Source organism: Felis catus, chromosome C2 (genome assembly GCF_018350175.1).
Source record: "Felis catus isolate Fca126 chromosome C2, F.catus_Fca126_mat1.0, whole genome shotgun sequence".
In the NCBI taxonomy this organism is placed as follows: Eukaryota; Metazoa; Chordata; class Mammalia; order Carnivora; family Felidae; genus Felis; species Felis catus.
The window spans coordinates 17,482,576-17,492,283 of NC_058376.1; the positions used below are offsets into that span (position 1 = coordinate 17,482,576).

The window sequence follows — 9,708 nt, forward strand, 5'->3', positions numbered from 1 at the left end:
TTGTTTGTTTATGTTTACTTAGTTTTGAAATAGAGCCCTGCGGCTGGGAGAGGGACAAAGAGTGAGGGAGACACTGAATCCAGAGCACGCTCCAGGCTCTGAGCTGTCAGCACAGTGCCCGACACGGGGCTTGAACTCATGACCGGGAGATCATGCCCTGAGCTGAAGTTGGACACCTAACCTCCTGAACCACGCAGGTGCCCCCAAGATTAGTGTTTGATTGAATAACTGGCAGGAGCTGTGCTTATATGACCAAATGGCTGCTGCCTATTTCCAACCAACCCTCCACCGCCTGTATGAGATCGTCTCTCCTGGCCCATGCTATAGGAGCAGACGACACTGGAGCATTCTTGGAAATACAGTATAGCCTAATCAAGTTGCTAAGTCATAAGACATCATAGGGAGAAGGAAGAGAAGCTTAGACACATATTACACAGTATCAATATAATCAATCAAGATAAGAGGTTATGGTGGCAGAGTGAGAAAGTGTTAGAAGATAGAGAAGGGTCGGGATGGGCTGAAACAGGAAATGTGACTCTTGAAGGTCTCAAGGCCTACATGGTTGTGTAGACCAGGAACATTAGCACGTAGGGAAGGTAGGGATCTTGCCATGAGCATAGAGAATTCCGGAGCCCCTCTTTCTACTGGATACTTGGAGGCTGGACCAAGGATACTCCTTATATTTTCAGGTTTCTCATAGCAGGAAGCCTCTTGGGGCCTCCATAGCCTCTCTCCAACAAGACTTTGACCTTCACCTTTTAGCATTACTTCTGGGTTTCCAGTGCATTTAGGGTAATTAGCACAATGCCTTGTACATAGTTAGTTTTCAATAAATAACTGTTACCATGACTCCCTTAAAGTTATCAAATGGTTATACTTAGGCTTTCCTTTCTAAGTAAGCTATTACTGGTTCACTTTCCACAGGAAGAGTCCTATTTTTGTTTCTCTTTAAATTGGAACATTAAGCCTTTAAGTTGTTGAGGAGCTAGAATGTATTAAGGTCATAGTTTCAGAGCCAGTAAAATTTAGTTTGAATCACAAGGCCATAATCTTTCCTAGCTGGGCATTCTGGATGATTTACTTACTCTCTTTGTACATTTCATTATCTGTCACAGGGTTCTTTTGAGGTAAGTGAGAATATCATTTCCAATCCTTTGGCTCATTGTAGACTTCCAACTAAGGTTGCCTTTTTTCCCCCTGACATCGGGTGAGGGGAGACACTGGAGGCTCAGTTCCTACTCTTCTTTGGTAGAACTGAAGAAGTGGCTTAGTGCAGCAGAGATTTTCAGCAGAGAAAAGACTGATTCCCGCTCTTGAAGTTCCTCTAATAGACACCTTCCTCATCCAGGAAGCTAAGCTTTGGCACACATTCTACAGAGGTTCCCTGTCCCCCAGTCCTTATGGATGAAGAGACTTATGGAGTCAAGCTACCTTCCAGTCTTTCTGTTGGTGTGTTTGGTCCAGTTGAGAACACGTGAGACATTGTCAGCCTTCAGATTGTTTGCTCCTTGGTACATCTCTGTTCAGATGGTTTTACAAGATAAGTTCATTTTGACACTGAACTATATGACTCTAGTACTAGCTGTGTGTGGTCTTCTTGTGTCTTTGTACAACATAATACGTGATTTGCTTCCATGTATTTGCAGATAATTAGCTAATGCATAGAGGATCTTTAGCTTAAAATTTTCAAAACACATATGTTTATTTTATGTAAGGAGATGAGTAAATAAAGCCTCCCTGTAAAAGCACTAGGTTTTTAAAGGAGCTTTATGTTCCCAGCAAAACTGAGGGTGAAGTACAGAGAATTCCCATATACCTCTGTTTCTGCACAGGCACAGCCTCCCCAGTTATCAACATCCCACAACACTGTGGCATATTTGTTCCAACTGAACATACGTTGACACATTGTCACCACCCAAAATCCATTAGTTTAGAGTTCATTCTTCCTCTTGTGCATTCTATGGCATATATTGTATAATGGCATATATCCACCACTGCAGTATCATACAGAATAGTTCCACTGCCTTAACAATCCCTTGTGCTCTCCCTGTTCATCTCTCCCTCCTCTTAAACAGTTGGCCACCCTGATCTTTTTACTGTCTCCATAGTTAGCTTTCTTGGAATGTCGTACAGTAGGAATCATACAATCTACCTCCTTTTCAGGTTGTTTTTGTTGTTTGTTGTGTTTTTTTTTTTTTTTTTGTCCACTAAGTGATATGCATTTAAGTTTCTTCCATGTCTTTTCATGGCTTGATAGCTCCTTTCTTTTTAGTGCTGAATAATATTCTGTTCTTTGGATGGACCACAGTTTACTTATCCATTCACGTATTGAAGGACATTTGGTTGCTTTCAAGCTTTGGCGGTTATGAATTAAGCTGCCATACACATTTGTGTTCAGGTTTTTGTGCGGACAGGAGTTTTCAACTCATTCAGGCAAATAACAAAGAGCACAATTTTTGGATCACCAGTTATCTTTCATTGTCGTCGATTCAGTAAAGATTTAGTATTCTCTTAATTATCTTGCACACAGAACATTCGCTTGGCTAATACACTCATTGGGGTGATTACCTGAGTCTTCTAATAATAGTGACTTCTTATCAAATGAGAAATGTAACATGTCACAGGATTTTGCACACAACATTTCACTTTGATTGTAATTGACCATTTATAAAAAACTAATGAAAGTGACATTTCATATATGGTAGTATGGTTGGAAGGGAAATCAAAACATGCACAACCAATTATCTCATGCTACTAGTTTCTATACACTTAGATGTATATGAAAGTTCAGCAGTATGATTTCTCTTTTAAAAACGGACAAACTTAAGAGTCAGAGAAGTGGAATAATTTGGCCAGTGGGAACACTGCGATTCCATATATCTGACTCCAGGTCTATGCTCTACCCAGGACACTAACAATTGTGAGGGGAGGAGATTTCTGGCTTTCTTGGTTTATCTCCATCCTTTCTTCCCCCATAAAGAGCTTTTAAACCACAATGTCCATGAGTCTCTCCCATCTGTGGTTTTTCTCTGTGGAAGTTCAGGGTAGGGCTGCAAATGATTTCATAATACACAATTCCAGAATCTAAACCACATGGCTGTATTCTACGTTTCCACAGACATGCTATCTCCACAGTATGATTACATACACACGTGAGTAGTTGTTAGCGCGATATCCTTGCCCTCCACAAGGAAAGCCATAACAGAACATGAGTAGTTATTTAGAAATCATATGTGACACCCATCTACATTCTTTGATTATAATATAAAACTATAATTTTAAAAACATAGGTTTCATAGGAATTAAAAAAACTCTTTCAAATGCAAAGTATATTTATAATAAAAATCATACCAATGTTTTTGCACAAACTGAATACATACAATGTTTAAGAACGTTCCTTTAGCAACACCCTACAACCTGTATTTTCCTAAATGCTCAAAGTTTCTCTACTGAGGTAGTAGCTTAATTTGCTTCTTTAGGAAAGACAAATGCTGCTATATTCTTTTATGATTTACTTCAGTGTTCAAATTTAGAGCTCCTTGAGTAAATACTCTCTAATGTCAGAAATATTTGTTAAAATTCTCTCAATCTTAGCTAAGCAAAAGAAAAGCTCTTTTAAGAAAAAAGTGAAAAGCAGTTTTAATACCCACAAGAGTAGTTAGGCAAAGGAAGAGGGCTCCCTAGAAAGACCCAACCCACAGTATGACTCACTCGTCAATGAAGCTTAACTGACCTCATTGCAAAGGAGAAACGATAACCCAGATCTGGCCATATCCACGATGAATGCAAGTGAAAAAGTAAGGATTCTTCCAACAACATGATATGTATTTATAGTTTTCTCTCTCTGTCTCTCTCTCTCTCTCTCTCTCTCTCTCTCTCTCTCTAAATAGCCTGTTTAATGCCAGAGACAAGTCTTGGATATGGGAATAGATGTTCTTACTCCATGAAGAAAGAAAAATCAACTTTCTCTGAAATACTTTCACGAAACCATGGAATATTACACTTCTAGGTCAAACAGGATGGAACGAAGAATTTACCCAATCGTTATTATAACAAAGACACCATACATCAAACTCTATTGCTTACTTAAAAATATTATTTTTTCTAAAGACATCAACAGAATAGTTATGGATTTGAGTAAACCTGGAAGTATTTTGCCCTTGGGCAGATTTGTTTGCAAAAATATTTACATGTTTAGATAATGAATCAGGGATAGACACATGAACACTGAACGAAAGTTTTTGCCTACTTAATAGTAAATTTTTCTTGACAATTTAATATATTACCTCTAGGGGCGCCTGGGTGGCGCAGTCGGTTAAGCGTCCGACTTCAGCCAGGTCACGATCTCGCGGTCCGGGAGTTCGAGCCCCGCGTCGGGCTCTGGGCTCTGGGCTGATGGCTCAGAGACTGGAGCCTGTTTCTGATTCTGTGTCTCCCTCTCTCTCTGCCCCTCCCCCGTTCATGCTCTGTCTCTCTCTGTCCCAAAAATAAATAAACGTTGAAAAAAAAATTTAATATATTACCTCTAATGACACATTAGTAATAATTATTAATACATTAAATATATATCACTATCCTAATATAATGTACTTGATTAATATGCCATTCAACATTAAAGTGAAAATAAGTATTTGGAAGTGAAATATTTAATCAAAAAGTAATTCTATGAGTTCAGCATTATTTTCTTGTGTGGGTGTATATACATTTATAAAAAGATCTTGTATCTTAAGTGGTCGAAAAATGAATGGTAATTTGATGATTTAATTGTAACAGGTTCCAAAACATATGGATTACATTTCCCAGTTCCATTACAATTCCACTGGGTTTTTAAATAATGAGAAAAACCTCTTTAAAAATAAAAAAGACCCAAAACATGTGAAAAATAACTTGAGCATTTCAACATACTCCATATTCAACAAAATTTGCCCTTCCCAAGTGGATAATTGACCTAAATCATAAAATTTCTGTTCAAGTACATATTTTTTTTTGTCAGTGTGTTAAACATCATCTATTAGGCACAACAGACCAAGTAATTTTTCCCCCATATTTTCTTATTTCACATAACTGAATACTTAGTTGAAGGAAGACACTCAGAAATGTAGAAAACAGACCTCAAACTCAGCCAATTAAAGTTGTTTGCTTGGTTTTGTCTTTAAATATCTGCTAAAAGGAAGAACTAACCAGATAACAATTAATGCATATATTTTACCCCCTAAGTTTTGTGCCCCCATTTAGTCACATAAACTGGAACTATTTTTGTGAAGTACGATCATGAAGAATTTAAATGTTAAATTCATGCTTTTTGAACATATCATCCTCAAAAACTTGCTAATTTTTACTTGATTTGCAAGGGTAACCATTAGATTCGAATTAGAACTCTAATCATGGTTGCCAAATAATATTCTTAACAGTTAAAGAAGAGCGACAAAACTGCCCAAGTTGAAAACATGTCAAGATTCCTTTAATAACATGCTGAAAATCGAGTTATTGGTCATAACTTTGAAGAAAATGTGTTTATTTTACTTTGACATTGAGAGATGAGCAACTCCCCTTTATCTCCACAACATTTCATCGGAGATAACTGTTGGCTAGACACAGAATTAGCCAGCTTGCTGCACTTTGCTTTCTTAAAGCTTAAACTGGTTATCTTATCAAATTCCATGGAATCTTTGGGATACACTCCTTTTTCAATTTCCAGATGAATTTCTTGTCATCTTTGATTTATGATCTTTCATGCCCCCTTGTCAGTAAATAGCTTTAAGCCCTGTCAGTGTTCTGAATTTGAGGGTGTATTTCCTTTGCACTCTTATGCTGTCACTCTAGTCGCCAATCTCATCATTTGATAACCTAGATTATCTCCTTAGAGCATACTTCAAGTGCCCTGATTTACCCCCATTCTAGCCATTGTCCAAGATGTTTCTCATCCTCCTGAAGTCTCAGGTCTTAACCCTCACAAATGATTCATATCTAACCAACTATTTTATTTTTAATTTTTTTATGTTTTATTTTATGTTTGAGAGAAAGAGAGAGAGAGCATGAGCAGGGGAGGGGCAGAGAGATGGAGACAGAATCCCAAGCAGGCTCCAGGCTCCGAGCTGGCAGCACAGAGCCTGGTGCGGGGCTCGAACTCCTGAGCAGCGAGATCCTGATCTGAGCCAAAGTCAAGACACTCAACCGACTTAGCCACCTAGGTGCCCCAATATCTAGCCATCTTTTAAGACCAAGCTTCTATCACTTATCACAACCCAAGCATAACAGTAGGGATTAAGAGAAGCAGGAGTGAAATACCGCCATTTCACTTATTTTGGAATACCCAAAATCATTTTTTGCTTTTGTTCTATGATCCTTTAAATTTTATCATCATTCTGACTGACTATCATGACCATGTATTTAGGATTTAACATTCAAGTTTAGTTTTGGTATTTTTACAACCTCTGCTGTACAATTTGACATAGGCTTCGGCCATTTAGGAATTACGTCATTAGCATAAAAATAGACGTATATGACATAGTCCTTATATACAGTAGGTCAAAATAAGTTAAACAGACCACAATAATTGTTGGCACGATCCAACAAAGTTAGAGCTTTGGCTGGCCGAGATCCGTGCCAAGCTGTAGCCACCTGAGACATACTTTGCTTTTATTCCGCCTATATTATGGTATCTTAAATCAAAGGTTTATCAAAGCTATTAGTGGAAAGAATACTAATTAAGGATCTAATTTATGTCATCTTAATCTAAAGCACAAAGCTTAAATACAAAAACCTCTAGATTTCTATAGATGAGAAAACCTCTAGTGCTTTTAGGATGATCACCTAAAGCTTTCACAGCTATCCGTGTTCAATGTATTCTCTACCATCCTTCTAGAACTTAGGACCCAGAACTCTGAGATCCAGTGATGTATCGTCAGGAATACTAACTGCTGATATGTATGTCCTTGAGCAATAGCCTCAAACTTGTTCTACAAGTTTCTAGAATTCTTTGAATACAACTCCAAAACTTCATTTCAAATTGGAAAACTATTCCAAATTGTTTATAAAAATTCTGGCTTAATTTTTTTTTTCTTAAGCAGAAGCACTAGTCAGTATGACAATGACCATTAGGAGGTACAAGGCAAGGCTGACGTTCTATTTAACATCAGGAAAGGACTTGCAATATCACCTTTCATCTGTCAAATAGGTTTATTGTTTTAAACAACATCTGTGCAGGAATCACTAACAGACAATGGGAGGTTGAATTATTTGGACAGTTAAGTTTCTTCTAATCCTAAGATTTTCTGATTATTCCAAAATGTGTTTAAAAACTATAGCAATAGCGTCACCTGGGTGGTTTAGTTGGCTAAGCGTCCGACTCCTGGTTTCGGCTCAGGTCATGATCTCACGGTTAGTGAGTTTGAGACCTACATCAGGCTCCATGCTGACAGTGCAGAGCCTGTCTGGGATCTCGCTCTCCCTCTCTCTCTACCCCTCCTCTGCACTGTCTCTCAAAATAAATTAACCCCTCCCCCCAAAAAAATACTATAGCACCATAGGGGCACCTGGGTGGCTCAGTAAGTTAAGCATCCAACTTTGGCTCAGGTTATTTTCTAACAGTTCGTGAGTTCAAGCCCCAGGTCCGCCTCTGTACTGATAGCTCAGAACCTGGAGCCTACTTTGGATTCTGTCTCCCTCTTTCTCTGCCTATCCCTTACTCCTGTTCTGTCTCTTTAAGATAAATAAACATTAAAAAAAAAAAAAAAACCATAGCAACACAAAAGGACCAAACACACACACATACACAAACATCCCACACATTCCACGTAAAACTAAAAAGCAGACATATTCGTCGTCTATCTGCTATCTCAACTACAGTCGAAATAGGGTTCTTTCCAGAACCCAAACAAGCAAACAATTGCTAGAATTTTTGGAAACAAATTCAGAATGCAAATGAAAACATCAAAAACAAGAATGTTAATAAAAAGATCAGGATATTCTTCAGAATACAATACCTGAAAATAGGCTCCGCATTATTGCACACACACATGCCCATGTTCTCAGGCCAGACAGCCTCAAGAATCCTGTGCAGTGTGTGCAGTTTTCCCTGCACTGAAGTTTTGTCACTTCTGATTATATCCTGGTATACAGAATGAAAGGTACAACCGGGGTCCATTGATGGAGCTGAGAGACGGGTGTCATCTAAGATGTATCATCACCAAACTCATCTGATACAGAAAGATGCCAAAAGATGGCTGGTTAGCAGAAAAGAAAGTGGTACGACTTCTTTCCTACCCCATTCTGATTAACAAAAAGATGTCAGATGTGCAGTATTTGGGGAGCATTCATTATGAGTTAATTAGAACATGTTGAGTGGGAATGAAGAGTGAATAACTCAAAGGGATTTATAGTCACAGCTTGGAGCCTAGCAGCGAATGCTAAAGTTCAGCAACACCAATCCAAAGGAAACTGTAGCTGGAGGAATATAAGTTTCAGTGTCATGAAATAAGATAGTTGCAAGTGCAAATGATTATTAACTAATATTGCCTCTTGTTCTGAAAGCTGTCAGAGCTTTGCTATGCGGCACTGAAACAGCTGGGAATGTTCTGTCCAGAAACCACTGGGAGAAACGTTCTAGCTGGGTTGAAGTACAAACACTAGATGCTTGCTAAGGATGTAAGAGCCATATGTTTGTTTCTGGGTCACACACAAAAAAATGACACCATTTTTTTTTTTTAGTCTAAGGTATTTGTTTCTTTGATTAATTAAACACTTATTAAGTGCTTGCAAACGGATAGGCACTATAACTTCTTAGCAATTGACAAGTAACACCAATCTTGCTGTTATGGAGATTGCAATCTAGAACACACTGATCATTTAACATTCTCTACAAAAAAAAATGTCAAAACAAATAAAATAAAAGACTACCTTCAGGGATCAGGTCTATAGCTTGTTACTAAAGAAGTTTCTCGGTACATGTGCAGGACTGGAAACCACAAAGAGGAAGTGCAGGGTCCTTTCTAGAATGTAAAGCTCGTTCTGGGTATTGCTTCTGCAGCTGCCCTTTGCTGTTGATGGTCTTTCTCCCCTCGAACAAGAGGAAAGGGAAACTATTTGAGTGGGGAATAAAAGTCAAAAACAAACAAACAAAAAAACAATGAAAAGACTTAAAAAAAAAAGCCCTGTTGGTTAGGATAAGCTAACTGCTGTAAAAACAGATCTAAAGATGTAGGGGCTCAACTTAATGAAAGTTCGTATCTCATTCGTATTTCATTCTTGGGCAAGTGGTTTGGGATAAGGGACCTGTTTTCATCCATGCTGCCATTTTGGCCCTAGACACCTTTTTTTTTTTTTTCAACGTTTATTTATTTTGGGACAGAGAGAGACAGAGCATGAACGGGGGAGGGGCAGAGAGAGAGGGAGACACAGAGTCGGAAACAGGCTCCAGGCTCTGAGCCATCAGCCCAGAGCCCGACGCGGGGCTCGAACTCACGGACCGCGAGATCGTGACCTGGCTGAAGGCGGACGCTTAACCGACTGCGCCACCCAGGCGCCCCGACACCTTTCATTCTGCTGTTCTAGCATCCCATAGGGCCTGTCATCAACAGCCATCAAGCAGAAGGTGTCAGACCATGAGGAAGGCACACCCACTTCTGAAAAGCCTTGGTCCCAAAGTGGCACAGGCCACCTTTCCTTTCATTCAATTGACTGATGACTGGTACCAATACAATGACCAAT

At 38.9% G+C, this 9,708-nt stretch overlaps 1 pseudogene; it reads left to right on the plus strand.

The window, feature by feature from the left end:
- Positions 1–8,890: 8,890 nt before the first annotated feature.
- On the plus strand, positions 8,891–9,093 carry LOC111556490 (annotated as a pseudogene).
- The last annotated feature ends 615 nt before the right edge of the window (positions 9,094–9,708 follow it).